The following is a 14,099-nucleotide window of genomic DNA, read 5'->3' as shown; positions in this document are numbered from 1 at the left end:
AGAGAGACAGGAAGAAATATGTAGTGAGTTTTCCTGAAATAGAAGAATGGCAAAGGATAAAGTTAGAGGCAGTCAGGTGGAGAAAAGTACTTTTCTAATAAGAGAAAAGACAGTTTTGTAGGTTCATGCTGTTGATAGAGAAATAGACTATGTGACTATAATCATTCTCTTTTGGTCTCACAAAGAGAAGCAGGAAAGGAGATGGAGGGGAAACAGTGTTTTTCTTTTCCACTGAATCCCTTTTTATTTGGGATGAGGCACTGAACACCAATGAAGAAGAAAGCCTGTGCAATTAAAACTTCATCTTGCTAGAAAAGTTGAAGTCATTGTCTGGAACAAGAGAAAAATTACAAGGCAGAAAGTATGCAGTGAGTTTCCCTTCTGCCCCTCTCCTATATCCGAGATACAGGGCAGTCCAGTATATATGTATTTGTTTCTATATTCTTTATTTTCATGAATGATTTTGAAATAAAGAATTGGGATGCATTAGAACTGATAGCACTCTGGGACTCTTGCTTTAACTCATTCTTCTGGTGTTGCTCTCTATGTAGGGGGTCACCTTCAAGCCAAGCCCCACTAAAACACATTTAGAACAATCACCGAGTTAGAGTTTCTCTCCTGCTGCTTAAGTATCATGTTATCAATATTATATACTACTCGGTAATCTGTCTAACCAGCTGTAAATATTTATAAATTAGTCTAAAGTTTTATGGATTGTAAGTGTAGCATACTCAGGAGTAAGAGTGAGTTGTGCAGTGGCTGGGAGAACCAGGAGCTTCTTCCTCAAAGTCAAGGCAAGAGTTTGTTTTTTGTTAATGAATCTACAATTTGTATAACAAAGAAAAAATAAGAAAGCTGTTAGGGCCTGTGTTGTGAAAAGTAGGTAAGAATCTTCTATAGTGTTGAACAGGTGGAGATGGTGTGGGAGGGGTGGGAAGGTGGGGCGGTGGGGAGGGCATCAGGCATCTGGATGCAGGTGGGAGGGGGGGTGCAGGAGGGCCTCGTCCTGCAGTATAAGAATACTAGCTGCTGCAAACAAACTACAGCAAAACCAAAACACAAACCAAAAAACCCCAAAACTCACTTTCAATATTTCATCATAATTTGGGAGAAATATCTGGAAAAGTTTCAGGGTAAGACAAAACTGATTTGGGGTAAATATAAGTAATATCTAAGCTGGAAAAAAAGAATTGATATCTTTTAAAGTACACTATCTTCACTGTTTTATTTATTCATTTTTTTTGGTTGGGGGGCAGGTGATTAGGTTTGTTTATTTGTTTATTTTTAGAGGAGGTGCTGGGGATTGAATCTACGACCTCATGTGCTCTACCACTTGAGCTATACCCTCCCCCTTCATCATTTTAGTTAGGTACATTTAGCAAAAGTTATAAAAGGGTTTCTAGATTTACTTTGTTAAATTAATTAAACAAGCGTGCCATTACACTGAGGTGACGCTAATGCCTTAGCAGCCTGCATAAGCAAACGCCAAAACCTCAGCCTGTAAATATCTCAAGGTTGAGAGATGGAAACTTAGGACAACCAATTACAAACAGCCAACTAGACTTTCCAAAAACAGTGCAACCACTTAAACTCTAGCCAATCAAATAATTTCCTTGCTTTGCTTCCCCCTCTTCTCTATAAAAGTCTTACCTTAAGCTCCTGTTGGTTGAGTGCTTCTAACTACTTCCTGTCTGGTGCTGCCTGATTTGAATAGATTTTCACTCAAGGAAACTCTTAAATTTTTTAGTATGCCTCAGTTTGTCTTTTAACACCTTATAACCTCAGTTCCCCAGCCTGATTTTTCTACGAAGTTCTTAATTTGGTCAGCTGAATTCTCCCAGCAACAGCTTCTCTTAACCCCTGTGTTGGGGGAGAAACACTCTCATTATTCCTAAATCCATAGAGTAAAATACATGTTTTGAGTTTCAGGAAATTTGTTAAGTCTCATTGGCAGAGTTTTAATTGCATCTCTTGCGTATTGTGTTTCTTCATTCTACAATTTAATCAGCGTGGGATATAGCAGCTTGTTCTTGGTCTAATAAAAGAAAGGAATGAAGAATGTTGTTCAGGGTCAGAAAACCATGGGGGAGCCTCTTTAAGCCTTTTTGGCCAACAAATCCGTAGGCAGATTCTTACCCACTTCTTGCTTGCTTCCTGTGCCACGTTTTTTGATCCACATTCTTTCCCTTTACAAGCTGCTACTACCCATATTTCCAACTGACTACAAAATAGGAGAATTCTCTTCTCTCTCCTTGCCATACTCCACAGTAGGTTTACTGGACTTTTGCATTTGAAGGATTTGCCTTTAATCACTGTGAAGAAATAGAGGTACAAAAATAACAAAGATGGATGAAAGACAGCATTATCAAACCTTATAAAGCCTTCATAGTGCTTGTTCCTGGTCTGTAGTCCTTTGCTTGATCCCCTCTGATGCGACTGCAGAAGCATCTGATGCTGGAAGCCTCTTGATGGTCTTCCAAGCCTGCCCATCTAGGTGGAATGTGAGATCAAGCTGCTCAGTTGTAGCCCTACAGAGATGTGGGCTGGCACCACTCCAGAGCATGGTGAGAGTCTCAGTCCTTTTTAGAATCTGTGTCCCAGTTTTTCTGCCCACTCAGTTCATCTGCTCTGCCTTGTGCCAGAGGTCCTGGTGGGATTGGCTTCTAATGATCTCAGCCATCCTTGCAGTCCTTGCCAATGCCTCCTTGCCCGTCCGGGAGATTCCTCTAGCTGAGAAGGCCCTTGTCTGTTGCGTGTCTGTCTTACCTTTAGGAATTCTTTTTCTGCATTTCCTGCACTGATCCGGAAGTTTCTTGTGCTAAGCTCCCAGAGCATCCTTTTCTTTTGCCTGACTCTGACTCGCCATCACCACAGCAAAGGGTATTGACCAGGTAGTGTAAACCAAGCATTGAGCTAGACACTTGGTATCAATGTCCTTTGGTTTTTCTTTATATCTAGCAGCTTGTTGGTAAGGCTGATGTTACCTTTAATATAAGCAGATTTCTCCATCTACTATTCCAACCAAACATCTGAGCGTTATCTTTAGAATGGTGTGTGATTGTAAAACTGGTTTTATAGCCTTCATGCTTGCCTTGTCATTTTCTCATTCTTATAGTATTCTATCTCTTAGCAGATTTGTCCCTTTCCTCATTCAAAGACCTCATACATTTTCTTGGACTTTTTAATGGATTTTGCTTCCTAGTTCAAGGAAACTCACCAGTTCATGGGGTCCTCAGAAAAATGCCCTGAACCCACTGAGTGATTTAACTCAGTGGTTCTCAGATTTTAATGTGCATGGGAATCATTTGGAGAGTTCTTGTTACAAAGGCAAAGTCTTGGACTCCATTCTGGTGTTTATAATTAAATAAACCTAGGCCCAAGAATTTGTTTTTGACTATCATCCTGGGTGATTCTGATGCAGGTGATATGGAACTGCCCTCTTAGGAAACTGGCTTGAACTTCTTGGTTCTAGTTCTCACCTCTGTCCACTGCTTTGGGCTCTCTAGTGGTCACCGCTTTTGATGCCCCGTTCAGTTCTATTAGGCAGATGAGGTTTATACAACCCAGTGCAAACAGATAAAATCTACTCCAGGCATAATTTCCACCTGGGAATAGAAGGCTTTCCTTTCTCCCTCTCACAAATATTTTCCAATATACATTCAAAAAGGTGAGTAAAGTATCTGGAGATAAAATAATTTTTTTGAATGATTTGCAAGGTACTATTCAAGCCAACAAATAATTAATTTTATTCATATTAAAATATTGAATGTGTACTCATTAAAATTGTTTAATTATATACATTATGTAATTCACATACACAAAGTACAAAAGATAATATAAAATAGACGCATAAGAACTCACACTTTTATATTAACACCTTAACATTTTACCACATTTTAACAAATCTTTAATGTCCATGTTTCAAAACTTTTACCACATATGTTCTTATCTGTAAACAATAAATAGTATTGCTTTGATCACTTTTAAATTTTATGTAAATATATATATATACACCTTTGTAGATTTTTAAAAGTCAACATTGGTTTTGATATTCATGTTGCTCCATGTAAACCCAATTCAGTTATTTCAGCTTCTGTGTAGTATTCCCTTTTGTAGACCACAACTTATTATTCTCTTATTGATGATTATTAGGTACTAACCATTTTCTTTAGCTAATAAAAATACCCTTGAATCACACAGGCTAGAGTTTCTTTAGGTTATATTACCTAGATGTGACATTGCTATATTATAAGACCTGTGCATTTGTAATTTAAATAGTGTATATTTAAAATAAAAGCCAAAAGTAATAATCAGACAACTAAATCTTTTTATTTTATTTTATTAAAAATTTACATTTCAACAACCTACTTTTTGATAATCTCTACTTTATACAATCATTCTGTCAGAAAACTCTTTTAGTGTTGTAATCAATAGGTATGTATAATTTTTTATTCTATTTTCTCAACGGAATTGCATATAAATATTTAATTCATTCAGCACATTCATTCAGTAAGTGCTTAATTATTGCCTCCCATGGGCCAAGCTAGCTTCTGACGACAGAGAAAGAAATCCTGGACTTCTTAGATCTTTCATTATTTTCACATAATCACACAGAGCATAACTTTATCACATTGTAACATATTACTTAATATTAATATGCTGTCATTTGCTTATTGAACTCTTTAGGGAATTGTGTTGGTTTTAGAAATGTCTACATACATGACATCCATGTTAGAGTTAAGAACTGAATTAGACTAACATGATACTATCATGGGGAGTATATGTCTGTGATGCTCTGTACAACTATAATGCTTGACTTAAATAGGTCAGAGCTCAGCTATTATCATTAGTAATAGTCCATGCTCCCCTTTTCTTTCCATTCACCCTCTGCAACTCTCTGGACTCAGATGTGGTAGCATCCAGACTGTTAAGAGTAGTAATAAATCTGGACTTTGGAGTAGATCTGAGTACTGGCTCCTTGGCTTGTGAGATACATGAACTTGGGCAAATTAATGAATCTCTTTGTGTCTCATTCTTCTCTTCTGTAAAATGGGGGTAATAATACATCCAGCTAATACTTGGAAAAATTCTTCAAATAGTGAGTGCTAGCTCTGGTTAAGCAGTAAAGCTCTGGCTTTTAAATGTCAGGTTTCATTTCCTAAAGCAAGTTTCCTGATGGATATACTGGGGGATTGAAAAATTTCTCCCTGTGGGAGAAAAATATGACTTTATTTTCCTTGCAAATATGACTGTTTCCTTTGGGCTGAGGTCCATCTGTCTGGGTCAAGCTTAGAAAGTCTTGGCTCATTGGAAGCTGTTCTGTTCTAGACACACTTCTGTCTGGTGTCTGCCTGAAGCTGTGATTTCTGTGACTCTAGAAAAAGAGGAGCCCGATAGGTTCCGCACACATGTATACACACGCAAATACACACAGTCCACACCCAGTGCACGCGGGAGAGGGAAAGATGGTTAAAGAAGGGAACTAAGTCAAGAAGTTATTGTTAGTGCGAATAAATCATCCTTTTGACTATTTGGTCTAATAGTTCAGCAGGTTGTTTCCAAAATGTAAAAATCAATCAATTTCATCACTGAGCTGCTTTCACTACATGTAAATACACTGGTTATTTGTTCACACTCCCAGGCCAAATAATCTAACGTGGAAGGAAGTATAAAGTAACAACCGATCTTAACAAAACCAGCTTCGAGCTCACTTCTCCTTTAGAAGATGACCATTATCACCCATTGCTTCCCTCCCCCTTTTCCTTTCTTCCTGCCCCCTTTCTCTTCTCTTTACTCTTACATACCAGAAAAACTTCTAGCCGTGGGGAAAATGAACTAATATAAATGCGCCTGCATCTATTTCTTCCCATTGCTGTTTGATTTCGATTCAGACATGAATCACAAACATGGTGCTAGCAAGAGTAAAGGAGCACATTCTGTATGCAGTGGGCTCCTATAAGTCACTGATTAATATAATTAAAAGCCCGAGTTAATTTCATTACTTTCCATTAGCTTTCATTGTATACCTACCTTCCCAGGACCCGACTACCCATCCCCATGGGACTCTGGTCCCACGTTTATCCAAGTGAGATGGCTGCTTTCAAAACCGAACCTTTCATCAATCCCCTATTAATTAGCTAAATGCCGCATCGGATTACGCATTCATGGCTGCCGGCTCGGCGGGAGCGACCGGAGAGCAGAGCTCACGGTCCTCTTGGCTCGTCCGCCAGCCTGGTCATTGGTATTCCAGGACAAGTCAGCTTACTGTAATTTGAAATTGGTCTGCCGTCCCATTAGGAATCTGCCCGATCAATACCAAGTGAATTAGAGTTTCAGTGATCTGATTAACTCCCCATTATATTCTACCCTGGCTGATTTAGAATGCATGATGAGACAATATTCCAGTTTCTTTGCTTTATCCCAGTTTAAGTGAAATATAGACATCTAAGGAAGCAGTGCCTGTGCATTTGATTTGGCTCGGCTGTAATAAAGTCAAACACCATGAGTATCTCCCTCATCAAGAGTCTTAAGTGACTGAGGGCTGCCTCCTGCACACAGCGAGGAGCTGTGAGTGGCAAAGGGGAGAAGTAGATGGAAGCCTCACTGACTGCTCATCTCTCTTCTTTTTTTGGCTCTAGCTTCTAAATGGGCTCCTATAAGGCATTTAACAGAGTGGTTGAGTTATTTGTCATATGATCCACATTAGCAGCTTTGTGACTGAAGCTCTGGGTCATGTGGTTGGAAGGTAGACTGTAATTCTCTCCCAAAGGCACAAAAGGTTCATGGCAATAGCATAACTAAATGTTGTATCTTGATGACTGAAAACAAGCGTTGTAGCCAGGCAGTCGGGGCAGGGCTAAGTGCTGCCCTTGGGGAAAATTCTTGGTGCCCTTGGGGAGTAAATTTGGCCTCCTGAGCAGCAAGATTGTTTTCATGCCCTGGCCAGGGCTTCAGAGAAATCTGAATGGACCTCAGTAAGTCAATGTGTGTCTCCAAGAGACTCAAAGCACAGCATCTGAAACAATGCAAGTGACGGAGCTACATCCTTTAAACGTGCACCTGTATTACTTCCTCATATGTTTGAATTTGGATGATCAGACATGGTCTGTTAGAGGTTCCTAAGTAATTTATTATTTTTCAAAGTGTGGGATTTGTAAGAAATTTACTAACTACATTTAATGTTACCCACATACTTAAAAAAAAAAGTGGTATATTTTTAAAATAGACCTGAGCTGTTGTAATGTAGCCTAATATTTTTTCAGTAGTGATCCAAAATGAATCAGCAGGGCTTATATATGATGGTAAATGCTAACTCATTAATATGGCCTCCATTAAGTCTCACCCCACTTTCCTCTTAGGAATTACTTAGCAGTTTAGAGTATTTTGTGTGCATGGATGATGACATTTGACTAGACTTGATAAAATATGATCTGCTAGCTAGTTATGTACACACCTGGACTGGAAATATAGACGTATGGTAGTGGAGTAATGTGGCATTGACAGATGCTAGCTTGCTGAGAGGTCTGGTCAGCCTGAGGTCTTATGAACATCATTGCTATTTTCCACTATTGATCATCACTCAGCTGAACATTTCTGAGTATCTTTTGTGTTTTGTCTCCCAATTATGGTTCATGCAAGCTAATTATAGCAAAATTATAACGAGGATTTACAAGGGGAAATAAGGTTTGAAATACCCCAGATCAAAACAAAGAAGAGATTACTCATTCTGGGTTTGAATCCTGCTATTAACTGATGGGTTAATTTATTTACCTCTTTAAAGCCAAGATTTTACACATTAATAAAATGGAAATAAGTCCTGTAAACATTATAGGATGATTTTGTGGATTAAGAACAGAAATACATGTAAAGTATTTAGCGCATACTAAGTGCTCAGAGCTTGTTAGCTTTCTCTTCTTCCTACCCCCACTTGTTCAAAGAATCTTTGAGAACATTTTTCATGTCAATCTCTACTTTAAAATGTTCCATTTTAAAATCTTAAATTGAAAAGAAAAAGAAGTCTCAGGATAAATGAGTTGTGTCAGATATTTCTTATGCATATGATTTAAATGGAAAATTACTGGGATATTGCCAGTCTTCTGAAATATCTCAAATTTCTCACCTGGGAAAAATGGAGGTTATGTAAAGAAATGATTCAAACTGTATCTAAAAGCAGAATGACCAAAAGCTCCAACTGATTATTAGTGCAAAGCCAACTCAGAGCCTCTCTGGTGACACAAGGAACTGCAGCAGGTCTCAGTGGCTATGGGTTCAGCAGAATTGTTTCTGAGTCTTTCTGATCTTCACCATGTTTTTCAGTCCCCATCTTCTGACTTATGACTATGGACCTAGTCCCTTCTTGGTTTTGAGTCTGTATTTCTGCTCACAAATTGAAGTCGAATATTCTTCCATTGCATTGCGGATCAAGTAAAATTCTCAAGCTTTTATCACATCTACTTCTATTCTTTTTTTGTGATTAATTTGTAGCGTGTAAAAGGTAATGTTTATTTTCCCCAAATACATTTTATGTTGATTTCAGCTTATCTTTCCAGTACAGTAACATCTTTTTAGATATTTATTGTATCATATACAGAATTGTTTATCTTCCTAGCTCAGTGTTCTTCAGTCACTAATAGAACATGACACACAATAGCAGTAGCATCCATTCTGATTTCAATCTTGAAATCCACAACTTTGGTCATGGGTGGAATAAAGACCTGCTTGCACTAGCATCTAGCTCACATTTCTCAATACTGTTGCTACTCCTACTGTTACGATTACTACTACTAGTACTGTGCTGAATACTTTCCAGCTGTCCCTGCACACCTTACCCTTCTCCACCCTATTTTGTGTACTGGGACGCTGGCCTGTATGGACCCCATTCATGGGCTCCTGAGCTCTCTGGCCTCTCATTGGGCTCACCCATGGGATGCTGGCTGGAGATAGGAAGGAGGAAGAGGGGTAAAGTCAGGGGATATTTTTCTCCTGGCTCCCTCCCTGCTGACTTCCTATGGATTGGCTGCCTCTCCTGAGTACAGTCTATGGCTCCCTTAGGGAGACTTTATGCATGTCATGATTATCACACATTTTGTGACAAAATGGACAGTTACCTTAAATATACAGCTATTATAGTAATATCAATTTATGTCTATTGCAAATTACTGTTATAGATTTGCTGACTTATACATACGCAATACATAAAAACATGCATAAAATTTTATCATCTTTGGATCACTGTATTTGATGACACTGTGTTGTTGGGTTTTAGTGATAGTTTGAATGCTGCTTGAAGCTTGACATATAACCCAAATGTCACAATTAAGTTATTAACTGGATAGGGAAAAACTCATACTTAGCACTTACATGTTGCTTTTCATCATTAATGTGTATGACAAATAGGAGTTAATCAATAGCATAGCAGTGTATTCAGTAATGATCTTTTACTGTTGCTTGGTTCATTTCAGTTCAGAGGCCTTTTACTAGTAAGCCCATAAAACTGGTGACAACTTTCAAGTTAATAGACAAGATTTATTTGAGCATGTCTTTCTGCATCTCCTGTCTCTTCAATTGCTTGGCTTCCCACTGGATGGTGAAACCCTAAGGGCAGAGATTGTCTTTTATCTCTATATCCCCAGTGCCTAGTATAGGACCTGACACCTGACACATTCCAAAAAGTACTTGTAGAATGAATGGACAATATAGCAAAACATTGAGGTGATCATTGATGTTGTTTCTGAAACCATTGTAAAAAGTGTCTGGTAGCGGGGAGGAGGGTGCCAACAATTTAAAGTTAGATGTTTTCAATTGAAAACAAGAGCCATGGTTTGAAACTTTCTAAAACTCATGCCAGTATTTATTCAAAGCTACAAAACAGTGTGTACCAAAGAAATGGACACATCCTACCATTTTAAGGGATACTGAAGACTATTCCTCTCCACCCACCACTGGCAGCAGTCTTTGCTCCATGTAGCTCTATTAAATGCATGGAGGTCATGCTGCTAAAGCAGATCTTGGAGATTTTCACCAGCAATGTGTGGAGCTTCCATCACTCTTCTCTTGGTGCTTTGGATGTTGGGAAGTGTGTTGCATCTGCCCTGACTTTTGAAGAGAGTTCCTGTAGCTTTCCAAGGGGGCCACCAATTCAAGGCAGTGGTAATGAGCAGCCTTGACAAGCAAGATCTGAAATGCTAGGCATCTTCATCACTGCTTGTCAACACCCACATTAGAGAACAGGAGAGATGTTTTGTAATGAAGATAAAGAAGACAGGCAGAGGATAAATTCTATGTGGAAAATAAATAATTGCTCAGCTCTGTGTTTAAAAAAAAAAAAGACATTTCAGCTCTATGTGTCAACACGCATGAAAAGGATAACTGGAAACAAGTCAAGTTAGTGTTAAATCAGGGTTAAGAAACGATCTTTGAGACAATTCAGTCTGACCCCCTCATTTTATAGATGAGGAAATTCTGACTTCCAAAGTATAAAATGACTTTCTCAAAGCCAGGGTTGTTTTTACTGTTTTCCTCAGTACCATATTCATTTCCACAGCACTCAGTACTCAATGCTCTATTTAAATTTTATTGGTAATTCAAGAATCTAAACTGAATTATGGACATAATTCTCCCAAACATTTAGTGAGAGTTGATTTTGTATTAAATATGGGTCATGTGCAGATAAAACATTTCTACACTTAACTAGCTCTAGTGATTGATCTATACTTATTCTTGTGATAAAAGGCAAAAATGAAGCTTTTTTAGTTTAAATTCTTTTTATTTATTTATCGAAGTATCATTGACTTACAGTATTATATTACTTTCAGATGTACAACATAATGATTTGATATTTTTAGAGGTTACTTACACTTCATATAAAGTTATTATAAAATTTGGGTTACTCAGAATTAATTCTAATTTAGAAGTAACTCAGACTCTAAGAAGTAACTAGACTCAGATTAAAAAAAAATAACTTAAAATAGTTCCTCCCTTACATGACAGGTAATGTCAATTTGGTTTAAAATAAATAGCTTTAAAAAGAATCAAAGATTCTAGTATTAAGAATTCTATCAACTTGGCTTCAACTACTTGTAATTTGTTCTTCTATTACTATGCTCTCATTTTATGGGACATTTTATTCTCATAGACACCTATTTTAATTTTTGTTCAGTAATAAGTGTAACGAGATTGTGAAGCTGATGTGCTACAGGAAGAGGTGGAGCTGGAAGACTTAGAGGCGGAGCAATCCTTGGAACAACTTTTTAAGAGTAGTAAGTGATCTCATCTAAACTATACGGAACACTTTCCTCCACCAGCACTGGAGAGGGTTTCAGAGAAGTGTTTTTCTGGAGTGGAAAAAAAACATGGACAGGAGACAGGGCAGCTAAATGCTGCACGTACTTTTTGGAAGATTGTAAGGGACAGCTTCCATGAAGGTGGACTCAGAACCAGTTGGCAGGAGATGACCATTTGATCAGGCATTACTCAGGAGGAATGCCAGGCCACTCCCAAGGTACAGAGTTCAGCAGAGCCTTGAAAGAGCTGGGGCAGAGGGGCATCTCATCACCTAGCTAACCCCTGGGGGAAAAGATCCACATTCAAATAGTTGGAATTTGAATTGTGAGGAGGTAGTGGCAAGTAATTAGGGTAGAGAGTTAAATAGGGTCCGGTATATAGAAGATGCTCAATTAACAATGAATGAATGACTGGCCTATGAGTCAGAATAAGTAGTTTGAATTTTGTCTGAGGCCAACAGATTTCCAGCAGATGATAAGATCAAATTTGCACTTTAGAAAGATTTGCACTGTGGAGAATGGATTCAAGTTGGAGATAGGGAGTCCAGTTAGGAGGCTTTGGCTGGTGGTCTGAGTAAAGGTAGTGGCTACTCAATTAATTTTTGGAATATTGAATAGTTAACATTTTCTATTAATTAAAATAGTTCGTATAACTATGTGATAATAATTTGCACCATGTGTCTCAGGTAAACCGAGAAGTGCTTTTACCATGCTACCTAGAATATAATGAAATTAAGGATTTCAGGAAAACACAGTAAGAGCTCATTTGTCTAATGCAGTTGGAACCATTACGAAAAGTTGAATAAAGCAGGACATGATTAAAACATGACACACACGTCTTAAATGTTTTACCTGACCTAAAAATGTAAGTACACTTTCATTTACCAATTTTTCAGTCCGGAGCCAGAAGCCTTTTCATGGAGCATGGATCTCATTAGAGTTACCTGTCGTCCTTTTCTGCATACATCAAACACATAATACATTTTTATAATATCCATCTTCATTTTGGCTCGAGTAGACTCTGGTGAAGCAATTTGAAAAATTTTACAGTTGTTTTTTCCCCAAACTTCTATAGTTGTTTTACCCACATCAAATTTGATAGCAATATTTTGTTAGCTATCACTGTAAGGTTTTGTAAAGCAGTCACTTTATTTTTTACAGCCTATTGGACACCTCACTTCATCTCGGTCCACCTCTCATTGCAGCTATTATCACAGCCACAGCGTTTGGCAGGTATAAGCTGACAGTGCTCAGTCTCAGCTGTACGGTTGACCAGGGCTTTCTAATGCCACAGCATGAGATGCTTTCGGTGTGCCTTAGGGAAACTCCCCAAGCACAGGTTTCAGCAACCTCACAACACATGGGTGCAGCCACCTCATGCGTGTGCCAGGGAGTTATGCCCCAAGGGAAACCTTTGATCAATGGGGGATGGGACCTGTAGATACATTCGACATGGCTCCTCAGAGGACCTGGGGGGATTCTGCCCCAGCTGCCAACAACTGTAACCTGCTCGGTAACACACTGTTATCTTGGCTTTCTGATCTTTCTGGTTCTCCAGTCTTGGGATCACAGTAACTGCCTGCACATAGAGCCTTGTCTTAGGCTTGACTTTCTGGGAGGCAGGTCAAACTAAGACATAGAAGCCACACCTCAAACTCACATTATTTAACTAAACGTTTAATTTTATTACATCTTTATAACAAGTGCAACTGGTATAAACAGGTTTGGGAACAGACCTAACTAACTGCCCTTGTTAACATCCGCTGCAATTATCGGGAACTGGAGTGTGCCAGCCTGCAGCCGTCAGCACGCCCTACTTTACATGCAAAGTCTGCTTTACCGCGGGAGGAGAGGGTATCGGCCAATCTGATGATTTCGTTATGTGGAGGTCGGGTAAGACGTCTTCTAAGGAACGTCGTTCTGTAATTCATCAGAATTTATGAGATACCTTTGCTAGCCCAGGGCAAGAGTGTGAAGAAGATGAAGATTGTCTTTGGAGGTTTTAATCTACTCTTTCTGTGCTTTATCTTTCTCAGAACTATTCTCTGCATGCTTTGTTTTATCAACACTGGTTCTCAGAAAATTCCAGTGCTCATTTACTCTAAGGAGTAAATTACTAACAATGCTTGTTATGTGGCCATCTCTCCCCCACCCTCCAGCACCTTCAGGAATGGTAGCATTTTTGCATAAAAATATTATACCACTAACTATTCACATTTAAGATAATAATAAATGAACCCAAAGAAGAGGTATGTATTGAGGTTGGGAGGGGGTAAAGGTAGGGAGAAAAGTTTTTGATGTCTTTAGAAATCTAGGTGCTCATTTATGCTTATTGAACTTATAAAGCTTGCTCAAGTGGATTTCCCTATCAATTATTGTTTGCCTGCTTCACAATTTTTTTTACAAAGAGATCTTTGCTTGGAAATTGTTCTTATATCCTTCATTAGATAAAAATCTCTAGCGGCTCCTTCTTTTTTTAGTCATCTATCTCAGAACTGATTGAAGTAATAAGTAAATTTGATTTGGAAATTTCCAAAAAAAGAGAAAATGCTTGTATTATGAGTATTACATGCCAGACACTATGAATTCTCACAAGCAACCTCTGAGTACTATTTTAATCACTTCATAGTTGGGGAAACTGAGGCACAGAGACGTTAAGATACTTGTCCAAAATCACAGTAAATGTCAGAGCTGGCAATGGCCCTAGTTTCAGTTAAAAACAAACAAAAAAGATTAAAATGTAAATACAAAGCAAAAATCTTGGTAGAAGTCCTGGGATTGTTACATTTTAAGATAACTTTAGGATCATATTTGGAG

Source organism: Camelus ferus, chromosome 2 (genome assembly GCF_009834535.1).
Source record: "Camelus ferus isolate YT-003-E chromosome 2, BCGSAC_Cfer_1.0, whole genome shotgun sequence".
In the NCBI taxonomy this organism is placed as follows: domain Eukaryota; kingdom Metazoa; phylum Chordata; class Mammalia; order Artiodactyla; family Camelidae; genus Camelus; species Camelus ferus.
Note: the sequence above shows the minus strand (reverse complement) of the source record.